General features: G+C 38.1%; 1 protein-coding gene across 1 annotated transcript in view; it reads left to right on the plus strand.

The window, feature by feature from the left end:
- The first annotated feature begins 485 nt into the window (after window positions 1–485).
- TAFA4 (TAFA chemokine like family member 4) overlaps window positions 486–18,134 on the plus strand; it is a 119,012-nt gene continuing 101,363 nt past the window's right edge. The window contains exon 1 of the mRNA XM_072420785.1: window positions 486–979. The gene's annotated coding sequence lies outside the window, so the exon portion shown is untranslated. The remainder of the gene's footprint in view (window positions 980–18,134) is intronic.

Genomic DNA, 18,134 nt, shown 5'->3' on the forward strand with positions numbered 1-18,134 from the left:
CATGTGTACAGTAAGTGCAATCCGCAGCGCAGCCAAATCTTCCAGGTGCACTGAAGCAACAAGGGCACTCTAAAGCCACAAATGCAGACATTGAGCCTCTTTCATTTCAGCCTCAAATTCTCCAAACTGCACTTTTTTTTCTGGATCATTAATTTTATTGTACTAGCATGCAATTAATGCCCTGAACAAAAAAAGAGACAAGGGACAGCAGACCTCCAGCAATTGTCTGTGGAATCTCCATGATGGAGTACTTGGCACAAAAGGTTTTCATCTCCAGGAGCTTTCATATCAGCTCAGAAGCACAACAGCACTGGCAGAGGATTTTTTATCTGAGCCTGAGATAGTGAAAAGGGGAATCTGACACTGTGTAGAAGGGGAGGGCATCAGGCTGCAAGGAGGAGCTCTACCAGCAGACTGATCTTTGTCTAGTCCAATCATTCCTATGTGCACAGCAGCCTTGTTAGTGTCACTCTGGATTCAAAGCAAAGCATCTGTCTGTGGCTCTCTCTGCTGGGTACTGACATCTCTGCTCCAGGAGCACAGGGCAGCTGGTATTCTTTGCAGCCTTCCCTCTGCACCACACACAGAGGACTGTGACCACTTCTCTGCAAGACTTCTTTTCATGACAGCACAGAAACTAGTTCACACTTGCCTGCTGTAGTTCTTGGTGATCATTTAACTTCTCAGCACCCTTCCTCTGATACATTGTATATTGCAGCTGGGCAATACAATTTCTATAATTGCTACTTTGTAACCAGTCTTGGGAAATGACATGCATTGGCCAGTTGGGTTCTTTAGGATGTACCCAACTTTCTGATCCATCTAAAGCATGAGCATGCAGGTTGGTGCCTGGAGAATCAGAGTCTGTATATGAATTTCAGCACCATCTGGACACTGGACAGCTCCACTGACTGATGACAGCTGCATGGCTGAAGGTTGCCTTTGTTGGAAATGAGGAGCAAAGCTCAACCCTTTATCGGTGAGTTTTTGGAGATTTGCTTATAATATTGCATCCTTATACCTTTTCCATAAAGTCTGCAGGGAGTTCAGATAAGTTTTAATGGCTCTCCAAAGAACAGCTTGTTAAATGCACTTAACCACTTCACTTCTACAGAAACAGCTGGTATGAGTTAGCTACAGTCAGCTGAACTGGTTCTACTGATCCAAGTAACCTCCTTTTATAAATAATAACACCATACCCCAGTGCTTATAGCTATAGGGGTAAATTCTATTCTGTAGAAGCAGTTTGCCAAAAACAGCATGACAATGAAGTGTAACCAAGATGCTGATGTATATAGATAAGTAGATTTGTGTGTGCTCATTCAGATGATTTTTATTTTGGCTACATACTGGACTTGTTCCACTGATCCAAGTAACTTCCCCAGTTTTTTAGTACAAAAACCACTGTTTATGTATATTATATTCTATAGAAGCAGTTAGCCAAAACAGCATGATAATGGTGCGCAAGCAATGTGTAAGTGTATATAGATAAGTAGATTTATGTGTGCCCATGTGAATTATTTTTTTTAATTTTGGTAACCTGCTGTATGAAGGGGCTTCTGTAGCTGACTTCTAGGTGCATTTACCTAGAATCATAGAAAAACATATTTATCCCATAGCAGATAGATGTCTGATTCAAGCGCTTTGCTCAGTCTGCTTAATCGGTGTTCCACTCATTACTGAGCGCTTATTGCCCTGATGCACTTATTTAATAGAGGTGCACAGTCCCCAGATCCATAATGATCACAAATCATATTTTTCTTCTGTCATATGAATAGTGAATTGTTAAATCCATTTTAATACTCTTTATCATTATTGCTTTCTGCACTGCCTTGTAAAATGAGCATGCTATTTGCGCTGTACATTTTATATGTATATGATTAGCAGTAAACTATAGTTTATTGCAAGTGATGATTAAAGAATTTATAGTGCAAAAAGATTAATTTTACCCATTGTATAACTATTTTATTATACATGGCGATGCCCCTTTAACTTTGGCTGGAGGTTGCATCCTCAGGTGCAGGGACCAGCTGCACAGTCCCCAGGCTGATGAAATGGACCAGCAGCTTCCAGGACAGATGACCTCCCACCAGTTCTCTGTGCTCACAAGGAAAGTGCCTCTAGGATCACTTTCATTATCCCTTTATAGATCAGCTGTATCTGTGGCAGCAGTGAGAGGTGACAGGTCTGTTCTGCTATTGAGTCAGCTGGATAAGAGAGAATCAGATGGCAAGGCAAGCTCAGCTAGTTCTGTTCATTGTGTTCTGATTTGCACTCTAGTCTATAGAGGTAGATGAAGTGCTCAGAACAGCTGCTGGATGAGGAGATTATATCTGTGTTGGCTTTGATATCTATTGTAATGGAGTAAGTACTGTGAGGTTTGCAGCAGGAACATCCAGTATGGTAGATTGAGAAGGATTGGTGGCTGTCCACTAGCCAAAGCTTCCTTGCTACCCAGTGCCAAAACTCCAATATTTGTTAAGGGTTTACACAGAAAAAAAAAGTTTGTTCAATTTTTTTTCTTTTCTTTTTTACTTTTTTATATTTGCTTATTTTAATCTTTGTTCCTCTCCTTTATTGGCACTCATTCTTCTGCCACCCTCTTACACTGGCATTTTTTTGTCTGCTACCCTCCTTCTTTGCTGTCTCCTCTCACATTGGCATGTTGGTTCTCTGTTCAATTCTGCCCCCTCTTACACTGGTGTTTTTATCTCTGCTGCCTTTTACCACCTTCCTTATCTCTGCCCCCTTTTTCACATTGGCACTCTCTGCTCCTTTCTGCCCCCTCCTCCCCCACTTCTACTGGCACACATTTGTTATGCTTTGGTCTGTCCCTCTCATGGCACTCATTTACTGTCTCTCTCCTTCCTTTCTTCTTCCTTTTGCCTCCTCTAATGCTGAGTACATTGCCTCCCTGCTCCCTTCCACCTCTCTGTCCCTTTCTCCCTCTCACACTGACACTCTTTCTTTCTGCTCCCTTCTGTTATCTTCTTCCCTTCTGGTTTCTCCTGTTTCCTTCCAATCCTTATCTCTCACTCTACCCCTCTCTTATACTATTTCTCTTTTTTCCATCTCTCTGTCTTTCAATTTTCTACAACCTTCCTCTCCATTCTCACTCTTCATTCACTCTCATCTAAGTGTTTTCAGTCTTATTTCTATCCTGGATATATTGGTTTCTCGCTCATACTTTATGACCCAGTATTGCTATGTCTTGTTCTCCTTCCCACTTTATCTCTATCTGACATGTTTTCCCTCTACTTTCTCTTTATCAATCTCCTCCTTTCCCTTTTTTGCCCTTCTTTTGTTTCTTTTCACCTTTATTCCTTTTTCCATTTCCCTCCTCTACTCCTTTATTTCATTCCATGTACACCCTTTTCTTTTCTTCTCTCATTCTCTTTAATTTATTCTTCTTCTTCTGCATACTTCGCTTCTATTTCTCTCGCTATCTCCCCCATCCTCTCTTTTTCTCTCTTTCTTCTTTTCTCCCTATCACTTTCTCTCCACTCTTTCTAATAAGGACTAACATTAAAGTCCATAAAAAAGTAGCTTTACTTTAATCAGAATATGTAATTTCATCCATGAGTATTTATACAAATTCACTTTTAAAAGCAACAGTAATCTACACTGTCCATCCATAGCCATTAGCCTTTATACACTGAACACTGGCCCAATGATTTTAATAATGCCCCATCCTTAGGACCTGAGGTCTACATGATTTGCTTTATTAGTCCTCTCAGTATGTCTTCTCCAATATATAACCAAGCTGAATTTCATCAAGTTTTTTTGAAATTTCGTGCTATATAATAAGGACAAAGTTGTAGACACTGTGCATGCCTTGACTCTATGAAGTACAAACACTGATTATGACAGATTATGTCATAAGCACACATGTTAGCTTGCTAGATTTCATAATTAAATCAGATCGGTGCGGTGATAGATTAATGGCTTCAGTTAACAGGCTGATTAAACATAATTAATATTTTTAAGGCTAGCTTGTGAATGTGTAAGTCAATATTTAAATTTGGTCTTTGGGCTGTATGTAGAATAGAGTTGCAGGTGATTAAAGTCCATTAAAATAGAGCTATGAAGTCTATCTACACTGCAAACATTTAATATTTGTACAGGCGTGTATACTGTACTACATAGAACATCCATAAATGTATTTATAAAGGGTACCCACGTAATATTCTAGTGTTATAAATGCAAATAAGTTTTTGTGCATTTAGGCTTTTTTAAAAAAAATGCAAATTTAGCTTTTGTATGACCATTGTATATGCACACAGACACAAGAAAAGGCACAAATGTACTAATATTATTAGATATATCTGGAACATGCTAATGTCTTTTGCATTTAAACTATTATATAACTCACCTTAAAGACTTATGAATGTGAATAGGTATAAGTATATTTTACATCAAATATTTAATATATAAAATAAATACGTAATACTAATAATAAGAATATATTATCTATCTATCTATCTATTTATCTTCTTTCCATCAATCTGTCAATTATCAATATCCATATCTATCAGTATTATCTATCGTTCTACTTATCTATCCATTTCTATCAGTTTATCTATTTATCTCTCCATCCATTCATTAAAAAATACATTGCTATAATTTTACATGAACATTGCACATAAACAAACAGAAACCTTGAATACATATTTTGAAAGTAAGAGCACACCTCATTATTAAAAGGGAAACGTGTTTTCTAATAGTTGAGCATAATGGGAAGCATGCCATTGGAAAGGTCAGTACATATTCATTTTCCAGCGTGACACAGGCTGCTTGTGCAAGGTATTCATTTTGCAGATGTGGGCCAATTTATATTTAGAATTCTTATTCTCTCAGAATGTGTTTTGTTTTGCGGCAGAGAAAAAAAAATGAAGCTATTGTTTGATTGATGTGGTTCAAGTGTTTGAGCGGTGAAAGCAGCACAGAATAGACTTGCTGTCCTTGAGTTTGCAGTCATTGACCCAGTAGTTTATGGGAAAAAAGTGTGCAGAAAGGGAAAAAAAGGTATATTTTTTATTGACATTCATCAAGGTTGTCTCATGAGAAATTACCAAAATGTGGACAGGCTGATATTTCCAATGTCACTTTTCTTGCCAATGGCTAAATTGGATTGTTCGGCTTTAGAATGAATTTTAACTCTGTGATAATTGTTTAAATCTAGCTTAATATTGTCACATATGAGAAATCTGATCATTTGGCAAGTCCTTGCAGACCTTTGGTCAGTTCATGGATACTCGCTTTCACTATTCCAGGCATTTTGGGAAATCGTAAAGAACTGATCTAATTTTATAGATCAATAATCTAAGTTGACAACATTGACTCCCTAATGAGATAATTGGAGATAATCTTTCTCTGGCCCTCCATGGACAGATGTCCTCAGGAAGTAGAAGGGCAGGTAGCCATTAGCCCCTCTTTGCTGAGACCGATAGACCAATGGTTTTGCCGTAGCTTTTCTTTCCAACTCTTGTAGGTGATACGTGTGGGCTTGTAGAATTCTTCAGAGAGAGAAAATTAGGTGTTCTGAAATAGCCCTTTTTTTGGATCGTGAGAAATCTTTCTGCTTTATATAGTTATGAATTTATATAGCCCTGACTTCTTCTGCGGCATCTAAAGAATCCATAGTCATGTCACTATCTTACTACCAAATGCCCCTACCATAGACATATGTCATTACCATGGCCTAAGGCTAGCTTGGAGAAAGCTACATTTCCATCAAGGGTACTTGATAGGTGATTAGGATCTCATCCAGTTTTGCTCATTAAATGTTTGCCTGAAATGGCAGAAAGAATCCACATTGAATAACCTTTCATTTACCTGTGTGGCTAATCTAAATATTTGATGGCTAGATATCAGATTAGTTAATGGCTTTACATCAAAGGATCCAACAGATGCCATTGGCCATGAAGGGGTAAAATAACTGATAGGATAGTAAAATTATTTTCATTATTACTTTTGCCCCTTTTTAGGGTATGCAACACCTGTACACCTGTAGCATCTGGTATTTCACCTTCTTCACCATGTATGGTCATAAATAATAAAAAAGGATTACATTTACATTTACATCATCATAACCTGGTGTTATGGGGTGATCAGGACATGTCAAAATGTTTAACATCCCTTCTAAATTTATGGGCACTGAAATAGCAGTATACCGACACTGAAAAAGCATCTACTCTGCACTGATTTGGCTCAACTTACCCTACAAGGAACTCAGCAATGTGGATTTATTTGCAAACTTCACGCTGAGATTTTTTTGTTTCCTAGTTGGCTCCAGAAAATCTTCATTTTGCTCCTTGCTGTGATATATGCAAGGCTGGGTCAAAAGGCCAATGGTGTATGGATAGGGGATCTGTTCATGCAAGCCAGATAACCTAATCACAATTCTAAAGGAAAGAGCCCTCTAGTCCAGCTGTCTGTGTGATTGCATCGTCTATCAGCTAGACACCGCACAACCGCTGGATCCTGCTAGACATATAGGCAGAGTCACTGCCAATATCTGCCTCCCAGCAGTGAAGCAAAGATACGGATTGTAACTTAATTCGGTCATCTTTACTGACAGCATAAATGAGTGAGCCACTACCTACATTGGTAAGTGGATAGCTGTCAACTCTGGTCAATATACACACGGCTTATAATTTATTTAAAGTTTGGAGTCGCTAAATGTAACATTTAAACTTCCAATGGAGCATTTACTGTTTGCAAATTCTTAAAGGGACGCAGCCAATTGGAATATTTTTTCCTGGTAATCAGTAAATAAGTGTTAAAAGAAATTTTGGAAAAATTTATATTCAATTACACGTGAAAGAGTGTTTAAATGTATTTATAAATGTTAGCCTTGATTGGATGTATAAGTAAAATTATCTCTCAGCTGCTATAGCTATATCTTTTTTTAAAGGCTGTATGGTAACTTGATGTGCAAATGGCTTTTAAGATACCAGTTTAAGGTTTGCTGGATCACCCAGATTCACTGATGAAAGTGTATCCGCTCCAGCCTTGGAGAGCTTTAATAAATCAGGCCCATTGGAACTGATTTACTAAAGCTCTCTAAGACTGGAGAAGATAGATTATTATAGGAGAGCATGGGTTGTCCAGCCATCCTGGAATGGATCTGGTCCAGGTCTGAAAACATTTGCAACTAATAGAAAATGATTTTTAGACAAATCCATTCCTGGCTTGCTGGCGCATCCAGGTCCTCCCATAATAGTCTTACCTAGTCTTGGAGAACTTTAGTAAATAATGCTCATTGTTACCTTCTTTTTAAATCCGCTTCGGTATCCTTGGGGAGCCTGTTCATGGGGTCCTGAAACTTGCAATGGCTATGCAGAGCCTACGGCCTGCCCATTCTCATTCAACTTCCAAATGGCAGAGCTTCTTCTGGTAATTAGGGTTGGTAATTGGTAGATGAACCTCAAACACTAGGACATAATGTTGCTTAGTGCTTAGCATTAATGTGATCTTAAATAAATACCCAATTGGGTTATGTCAGTAGCATTTTAAGCTATTAACAATAACTTTGTAAATTTCATACTTTAGTATTCTTTTCAAAATGAATTTCAGATCTCCCTCAAAGTAATAAAGCAGGCCTTGACCAAATCACTCCATAAAAGTACCCGTGAATAGAATATGGGAGCTGCCATTGGTCCTCCTTTATTGGTTCAAGCTCCAGGTCTTTTATTCTGACTCTACCCTCAGTACCGAAGGGGTCATTGACCTGTAACAAGCATGCATGGTGGAAATTCATTTCTGAATGCTTGTATACACATTTTGTCCGGGTCTTACTAGGCAGTGGGAACTGTAAGAGGCCGATAGATCTGTAGCTTGCATCTTTATAAACCAAGTGACCACTGGTAGCATCAGTTTTTCAGTTTTTACAGGTTTTCTTTAAGTACATAAATGATTTTCTTTGCAAATTTGGTGCTAAAGGCTCCCTCTGGTGTTTCTCACACGAGCATATGAAAGGCAATTATCATATCATCTTGGTATAAGTGGGTTTGAGAGATTGACATTACAGGAGGGCTATCCAATGTTTTCCATTATTGTTTTACAGTAGCCAATAAGTAAAGCTGTGTGCAGGAGCTGTGCAACTATGGCTGTGAACTAGGAAGACATTACATGTTTATGTTCATATGATTAATTAACAACTGGAAATGGATCTGTAATAAAAACGTTCTTGGTATACGTGAAAGCAAATTTTATTTTTATACTTCATATGTCATATGAGGATCTCTGCCACACTCTAAACCCAATATGGGATTTCGAAATCCTGACAGTGCAATGGTGGGTAAAGGAACCTTGTAAAGGTAAAGGAATACGTGAGCAAAGTTTCAAAAAATCGTAGTAACTTCCAAATTGATCAAATTTTCATTTTCAGATTTGGAATTAATCAAGAGACAACATTTTTCAGGGCTCAGAAAATGTTTTCCTCAGAGTTACACGAAGTAGAGAAATAAGAAACAAAAGCACTTTAATAATGATAGATCAACTTAATTGCTTTGTTTGGGCTCCCGCAGAAGATCTGTTTTTAATTACAATGTATGTAATCAGCACCAATATTATTTATATATATTTTCTCTACATTCATAACCCTGATAAAAGGAACCATTTCAGAACAGCAAGGAAATGTTGGCTTCTGGCATCAAGGATTTGTTATTTAGGAAAAAAAGAAAATGTCCCAAAAAAAAAATATCTAATTTTTATAAATGTCTTTACCATTTAGTTGTCTTTTTTAGTATTTTTTTGGTGTTCAATAGTGGGAGTTCTTGCCACAGGATTCCATCATGTTTGCGTCCTGTATTATTAAAATGAAGCTGATTAGACACCTCAAATACCTGAGAGTTTCTATTCGCTCCTATGTTCAATTTGGCCAGCATCACCTACCCAGAATTCCTTCAGCTTCAGAAACCCTGGCTAGGTGATCTTCATTGGTTCATCTGAACAGGGTCTAAAGGCAGACCCATGGAACACAGAGCAACCAAAATCTCATGAGAAGATGCTTTTTACAGTTTATCTGGATGAACAATGTACAGGACAGGGCCAAATTATTTCTACGTACATAGGGGGAGATACATGTTAAATGCACTTAGGAAATATTAAGAATTGTTAAAACACAATATTCATTCCACAATAGCCAAAACATCTCCCATGTATGTTTTTATCTGTGAATTTAGCTGATTGCCTGGGGTCCACTTTTAAGGTAATTTCAGGATATCTTTTTTACAAGCTTCTCCTTTTTCATCATGTAATTAATTTATTAAAAACCAAAATGTGTTTTTTGAGATAGCATTCTGTCTTTTTAACTGTACAAACCATTGGGCAAGTCAAAGGAAAAATGGTTTGTATGTTTCCTGAACTCTAAAGAAAGAAAGAGTCTTTGGATTCCCTTTTCTACCCCCTTTTCTACCATTCTTTTGCAAAACCTAGCCACAAATATGCAGATGGAGCCAACAAAAGCCAAAAAAATGAACAGAATTGGTATATTGTGACATTCCTTGCTGACCCCTTGATCCTAGCTGCTCTAGGCACTGGGTCATTAGTACCAAAACGGTAAATACAATTCTGCATTAGTTGGGGATGAATAAGATCAGCCTGCATGGCAAAATAAAAACACAGCCATGTGATGCATGTCAAAGACAACAATAGATATCATGATGACCATTCCAGTTCAAAATATAAATACTTCTCTTCATATCCAATATTCAGTTCAATAGAACTTCAATAATGGATGCCAGAAACAAAACCCTAATGCTTCTGTAGAATCAAATGATTATCTAGAAGTGTTGTATTGAGTGAATTATTAAAACCTTTTTAAAAGCAGATCTCATGCATGTGCAGGCTCAAGGATATCTTCAATCAGTGTACAGTACACTCTGTATTCAATTTTGCATTGTGTGTTTTATTTATAGCTGCTATTGTTAAAAAAGTCTGCAGATCTATTTTAAAAATCTGCCGAGCTTAACATCTGGTACTGGGGACACATATTGTAGTATCTTATTTTTTACAATGACTTGAGTGAGTGATTTTAATTGAATTGTCTCCTAAACATTGAAACTGAATGAAAGAAGAACAGAGTGAGTAGTTAGTGAGCAAAACACTTTGTTCCTTTGCAAAGAATATTAGAAAAGTTACTAAAGTCGTAGACCCCCCAACTTTTCATTTCTAGGGCTGATTTCTCAACTCTATACTCCTTTATCTGGGTTCAGCAAAATAACAAAATTTTAATATATTAGGCCATACCTTTGTGCAGTTATTGCATTGCCAGTCCTCCTCTGGGAACCTACATCTAAGGACTACTCTGTGGAGTAGCAATAGGTCCCTCTGACCTAAACAACATACAACTACAAATCAGTAGGACGTTTCAGGAATTCCAAAAAAGCTATATATAGACGCACTTTTACAGTATTAAAACACATCCTGATTTTACAATATGTATGTCTCAATAAATTCTTAACTCGTTTCGTGACCTTTCAAATATTCTTCTTCAGGAGCTTTCTCACAGTGACAGATTTGTGATGAAAACTCTAAAAAACCTTCCAAAAACGTCCAGTGTACCCAAATCCATGTGGCAAACTGCTGGTATCTGATTCCACTATGTCATAGTGGAGCTTTTGATATGGGTTGATATCCCAAAGGTCTCTTTGGATGATGATATATAAAAACCTTATGTCCAGTGAGTCTGCGGTGTGTGACTTCATTCCTCCCTTGTCCACAGTATTCCCTTGATATGTCCTCCAGAATGCAGTATGAAATTGGGGTATTTTTGGAAGGTTTACAAGGTTTAGCAAAGCTCAAACCTCTTGCTGATTACAGGGCTATAGGTCTGAATCATCAGGGGACCTGTCCAAGCCCTACTGCCAGATTGCTGCCTCTGCAAACTTTAGCCTTAAAGGCTTCAAGTGTAGGACTGGCTGTGCAGCATCTGGTGCTGAAAACCATGAGTGTAATTTTGTTCTTCAATTTACTTCATCTAGGTTGCATGAATGAATATGAATCCACAAAACATTGGATGGGAGCTATAAATATACAAATCAAATTCTAGAACAAGGGTGGAAAATTACTTTTTCTAAAACCTGATGGTAACCTGTAAATGCCTACAGAATGTATGTTCTTTCGGATTTCACTTGTTTTTAAGATTGGTTAAGATTTGTTCCCTCCCACCACATCTACTATGCTTTGCCATATGTCTCCTCCTCTGAGGAGCAGCACTGGTCTATTATGTTCAGTGATACCCAGGATCATCCCACTCCCAGTGAGTTTAGGATGTCAATGACCCACCCTTGAAGATGCGTCATTAGGTTGCCCCCAGATTTACAAAAGAAGAAAAAAATCTACTCCCATGACACCAGTGGATCTTATACACGTTGCAGTATCTTTAAAATAGGCTTGCATTGTGGTCACCGACACAGAATTATTTGGGGTTTCGGGTAGGTTCTGTGCTCTCTCTTTACAAAGCAGTTAAAACCATTAGCAGGTAATAAAAAGCAAATTCAGCAGCTTCCTATCTTTAAACAATATCTCTTTACACATCATTTAAAAATAAGTGATTGGTTTTGGGTACTTCCTGACTTACGGTCAACCCAATCCCATTTTTCATCTGAAATAAAATGACTTTATGTACTACGAATGCATGTGCAATCTAGTTGCATGTACTGTATTTAATCTCAGATGGGGAAGAAAAAAAATATTTAAATGCAAATTGTAAGCAAGATTACCATCAGTAATTTGCACTGCACAGACGTAAGCCCTAAAACAAAAAACAAAAAAATCATTATTTCAGTTCACAGCTGGTTGGTTTTTTAAGGGACTTGACAAATAACCTACTGTACAGTGTGCATGTTGTTTCCTTAGAATTAGAAAGAGATTATTAACACGTCTGTATCTGCACGGTAAGGGTCTGTTCGCACTTTTCTGCTTAAAAAGGCAAGATTATTTTTTAAATATACATTTACAGTGGATTTCCCATGTGTTTCACTGCATTGTAGGTGAGTATGAACAAGCACTTTTTGGAAAAAAAAATCCAGGGGGTGGAATTTTGCTTTGTAAATACAGCCAGGATAATGTGTGAAAATGTACTTTGAGTGCTAACATTCTAACATATGCGCATTTTGCTGTACTGAAAATTAAATGTATTTAATTTTTCCTACTAAATGCTAAGCAATTAAAATATCAAGAGAAGAAGAAGGTGTTGTATTGTGTGTGAGCAACATCTCTAGAGATTTGGGGTACTCAGAATTTCCAGGAATTGTCAACCCTGGAGACGTGTTTTTTTAACTATTGAAAATAAAAGTATGGTATTTTCTAAGTCTTTAACATGCAGTTTATGCGTGCCTATTACATAATTTTAATACATTCTCATAGACTAGTCGAATATTAAAAAAATAATACCCCACATCAGCAAATACATTGGGCCTGGTTTAATAAAGCTCTTTAAGACTGCAGAAGAGAGACTATCAAATCTGGAATGAATCTGGTCCAGGACTGAAACCATTTGGCAAATAATAGAAAAATGAATTTTATGGAATCCATTCCAGGTTTGTAAATATCAAGTAATGATACAATCTAATCAGGCCTATTGTATCATTAGCTGAGATCTGTTTTATGGACATGTAGGACTAAAAGCCCAAAAATAGGCTGAGCCAAATCATTTTTTATTATATAATTTGTGCTTCCCATATTCCTCTGCACACCAAGATTAGGGGAGAAAGAAAGAATGCCAACACCATTCGTTAATCCAACTTCATTTCATTGCAGAGCTTCCATTGATAGAGGGATAGAAGGGTAAGGCACATTGATGACTTTATTAATTAGCCCCTTCACTGTCCAATCACACTGGGGGTTCAGGTGACTTTCTTTCTTTTTTTCCTTATTTTCTCTCTCTCTTTATTTCTTTCTCTTTCTTTCTGGTAATAAACACACACACACACACAAACCAGTAGTTCTGCTACAAAATCCCCAGAACTTTAAACTTCTTGCACATTTGTACTAGCAACTCTTCTGTACTAAAATTCCTTTTTTTTTTTTTATCTGCATACTGTAAGTTTGAAACACAGTGTGGATTAGAAGCTGCAGCAAGCCAGACAAAACCTGCTTCTTTTTCTGGTTAAAGACATTCAGCATTATCTAAGCCTTTCCTTCCCAGCCTGACTGTCTCTGACCCACTCCTTTATTCATTGGATTCCGGTTCTTTAAGTTACAGAGGTTCTACATCAATGCATTCCTTCTAGAAACACCCACTGCCCCCAAATAACAGCTACCCATCTTTGTATTTTAATATAAGCATGGAACATTCCCTTGTCCCTAAGATCTTGCCTGCATTGCATAGAGAAACCCAGAGTCCCAATGATAATGAAAACTGCATTCAAATTTAGGTTTTATTTAAAAAATTATTTAATAGCACATTGATAGGAACAAATGAACCATTAAGGAAGGCAAAATAGAAGCAAGTAAAACTTCAGCTTTATCATTTCATGCACCTTTATGGTTTTTGTTCTTCCTACAATCATGCACATCTTGACATTATTTTTCCTTTTTTTGCACACATCGAGCCTTACGGCCACAATTTTTTGTTTTCCAATTACCCTTCGACCACCTCGATAGGGATAAGCAAAAGATCTATGGAGTAGCACTGGGGGTGATAAAATTCCAAGAGCCTTGCTTGGTAATTAAATACACAAATTCAATAAGAAATTATCCATATTTACACCACAAGTTTATTGTTGTATTGACTGAGTTAATGAAGTGAATTTGTGGAACGTGAGGCTAATTTTAATTTTAGACGAAGCCCGGGATAATGCTGATTAGGCAGAAGCTTGTATTCTTCTCGTTAAGGCGTTCTGCTTGTTGTGCAGCGTGTCGTCAGCCTGACAGACTTTCAAGTTTTCCTTTTGATTTTTTAGTCCTGAACATAATTTTCTTTTTCTTTAATATGCAAATTAAATTATTGATCACCTTCGATTCGAGAAGAACGACTTTCTGTTTTTTTTGTTATTGAGATATTTTTAACAGTGTAACAGCGAAAAGTGTTCTTCAATTCATTTCCAGCCAGTGTGTTAATATTAAAGGCTCCTGATGTGAGAGTGGGCCACTATTGCTGATCCCATTCTGAACATGCTTATTCCTTAGCTGCCTTCTTCAGCCCAAGGCTTCATTGATTTTACTGACCCAGGGCAGTTAGATAGAAATGGAGAACACCATCTTACACCATTGTTTTAAGGCAGGGCTTTATTAACCAGGGCATCCTGATAACCCATGCTTTTATTGTGATAGCAGTATTTGGTTGGAGATGGTTGACTTTGTCTCCTGATCTCACTGCATTGGAGACACTGCTGCAGACAAGATTGTTGGGTAGCCATGCCAATTTCTGCAAGGTCAGTGGGCCCAGGGTGGGTTAGGTTGCATGTGATGGGAGGTTCTCATGGCATGAGTCTTAAATCCCAAAAGGCAACAACACAGGAACATGTGGAAGAACAACTGCAATGCTCCAGGCTTTACCACGAACGCGTTTCGCCAATCTCTAAGCTAAGTTGTAAAGTATATTACGAGATCCAGTGATGGCATCTTCACAGGTACCATAGTGCCATGTCTAAGTTTGGGCTCATGGGTAAAGCCAGACAGACATCAGATTACTGTTGCTGGAAAATATTTTTCATGATTAGGATGATAGTAGAAGAAATGAGCACTGTTATGTAAAGAGGGGAAGGAAGAGGACAAGCAGGTGGCAGTTTCATAAGAAAACAATCCAGCTCTGCCATTTATCAATCCACCAAGGAAATCCAAGAATGTCGGGGGAATGCTGTACACAAGCGAGATTTTCGCCCCATAAGAGCACGATTTTCATCCTGAGCGACAATCTTTCAGCATCCGCACACAGTTTAAGATTAAGATCTAAAAGGTTGTCAATAACAAAAATATAAATTGCTGGACATAAAGGTTCAGCAGATTGTAAGCTTCTGGAGGCTGAGAACATGTGTCATGGCCAATGTGATTGTTTTTGTAAATTTTAGCTTTATAATGGAGGGCCCAACACATGGGGACTCCAATGGGTAGATTTTGCAACTCAACTCAATGAAAGCAGAGGGTGATGTAGACAGATAATTTGTAATGGTAATTCAATGTAAAAGCAATATTATGGATGTGCATGTAAAGAATATCTACAGAATGCAAAGGATCTTATCAAAGTTTACTATTCTTTTCCTAAATCTGTGTATAGGTTTTATAGGGAGATCATAAAGGGCAGCGACAAGGTCTCTTTAAAGGTCACTTCTTACCCATGCAAGGGTGCTCCACCACCCTGTTGCTCCATCTTTTGCTGCCATGGTTCATTCGGGCCTGGGCCACCCATGATGCAGCACACGCACCTAGCTGCAAATCCCTTGGCAACAACACTGTTACATAATGCAGAATCTCCCTGTGTAAGCTTATGCACCAACTGACCGAAGTATATTTTAATGACTGCAATGGAAACAGGACAACAAAGGAGTGCTGTGAAGGTGAGTGTAAGGGGCTGACTGCTGAATTTTAAAAACCTTTGATCTCCAATGAACAAATAATTTTATACTCAAAACTATGTGCTTGGTAATTGCCACCAGCCCAATAGCCCAGTAAGTATTAAATGCTGTCCCTACCCCCCTTCTGACCCATTCTGTATAGTTTCCTTTTACCCTGTGAATCAAGATGTATTCACCTAAATCTGTGGTGAAGATCTTTTTACAATGGCGGGATGCGGGGAACTGCTAATCCAACGCTGCAGATGTGCAGACTTTGCCGCTGGACAAATAATCGAAAATGTGCGTATTACATGTATATGTACACTGTAAGAAAGAGCCTGTCTCTTTAATCAAACATAAATGCCAGCGGTCAGTTTGGGGTGGAGAAAAAGGAGTTAATATCAGCCCAGAAATCAGCCATAATGATTAATGGAATATGTAGGTTTTAATGACAGTTCCACTTAAATAAAAAACTTTTACCGTAACCACAATGTGTCTATGAACTGAATCTGTAACTTTTAAAAAATTAAAGTGGTTCAGAAGAGTTAATTGCTTTCTGCTTCTTTTTACGCCACTTTCAAACTAGTCTTTAAAAAAAGGGAAAAAAAATATATTCCCTTGCTGGAGCAGACTGACAAGTATGAAATCAGTCCTGGCTGCCGGGACTCTGGAGAGACTGCCTTGGAATTTGAGAGTAGTACAACTGTCACTGTTGTGATTTCTGAAAAACCCCTGAAATCACCTTAGGCATTTCCTCCGCTTGTGGTTTTATTGATCTGTGCAAGCACACCCAGCCAGCCTGCTGTTCCTGATTCCTCCACCAGAGGGGGCAAAGGGAAGAAAACTGCCTTGGATTAGGAGACAAGTGACCTTTCAGAAAATCTCATAATGCCATTTCTCTAAATACATATATATGAAAACTGTGCAGCATGGTCATATCCTGGAACCAAAAAAACATTACATTAATTATTAACTAGTATACCGAAGGTGTGGGAAAATGGTTTGTGTATGACATGAAAATATAGAACACATTAGAGGTTTATCAATAAAATAGCCGATTTGCTGGATTCATAAAAATGGTTCACCATATATCTTTCCGATTTATCAAGCCACATTCACCGCATATTTGGTTGAATCTGGGTTTTATAAAAGTGGCATTTGCAATAAGGCTAGTGGATAGTTCTTTTTTGCAGCATTGCATTAGACAGGTACACAAATAATCATTTATTTTTCTTAGATATATTTGATGATAGCTGTGTGCTTCTACTTTTGATTTATAGTAAATGCACTAAATTGATATGCAAATGGAGAGATGAGATACATACAGGTAGTGCCCGGGACACATATGAGATAAGGATTGTAGGTTTGTTCTTAAATTGAATTTGTATGTAAGTAAAAGCAGGTATATTATTTTAATGAATGCAATAAGGACAGATGTTTGTCTCAACATATTAATAGGCAGCATGGTGACAGTTACTGTATAAAATCCTCTCTGTAGGTTTATCACAAACAAAACAAAAAAAAAAACTTTATGGAGCCTCATAAACTTCTGGAGCAAGCTGTGCTTTGATATGCAAAACGAAACAACTGCAGAGTGTGTCCTGGTCATTAAAGATTGACAAGAGGCTGCAGAACAGCAAAAGATTTCTTCTGCAAGTCATGCAAACCGCCCCCTTCCAAGCCTCCATCCTGCACACGAGCAAGCAGGGAAGCCCTGCCATATCTAGGAGTCGTCTGTATGTTTGATGTCCTTAACTCAGGGACTACCCGTATATGCAAACTGGTTTACTTTCTAAAGAATTTGTACTTTGGTACATCAATTCCTTTGATTTGCACAGCACATTTGCAATCCTGGTTGGTAGGGGAAAAGATCTGTTCTTTTTTTCAGTTGCAGTTTCATTTCCTCTTCTCTGCCCTGCCTGATGAATAAAGAAGCTGCACTCTGGTATGATCACCCGCCAAATATTAGACCTTGTCTCAGACAGGGAACCTGCAAGGAGGACAACAAATGTGGGCCCTTCCTGCCCCCTAACAAGGGACCACCCACAGTTGGGTGAAAGGGGCTCTTTCTTAAAACAGGTCTATAGATGGGTAGCTCATTGGAATCTGGAATTCTCATTAATTACGGGCAGCATGGTTGACTTAGTGGCTAGCCCTCTCACCTTTGCAGCACTGGGTCCCAGGGTCAAATCTTGGCCCTGTCTATCTGCAAGGAGTCCCCCCTGCATGGGTTTTCTCCTGCATCCCCAAACCATGCATTAGGTTATTTGGCTTCCCCTCCGCAAATTAGCCTTAGGCTGTGGTAATGAGATATGACCATCACAGTTAGTGATATGACTATGGACTTTGTAATGTGCTGCGTAAAATGTTGGTGCTATATAAATGCGAGTTAATAATAAGGGGGCAATAGATATCTGCCTGCTCATTCCGGTGAATAAACACACGGTTACATTGTTATAAAGGGTAAAGTTTAGCTTAGAAATAAAGACACAGCAATTTTTAAAGATGAGTTCCCTTGGCAGCATAATGACCGGAGCTCTGCTGTCTGGGGAATAAAAAGGCTGCTTCTTCCTGCTTTACTTTCCTTTGACTCTTTCACAAATCTTACCAGAATCTGAGTCATTGGCAAAA

This window comes from Pyxicephalus adspersus, chromosome 8, assembly GCF_032062135.1.
Source record: "Pyxicephalus adspersus chromosome 8, UCB_Pads_2.0, whole genome shotgun sequence".
NCBI classification, from domain to species: domain Eukaryota; kingdom Metazoa; phylum Chordata; class Amphibia; order Anura; family Pyxicephalidae; genus Pyxicephalus; species Pyxicephalus adspersus.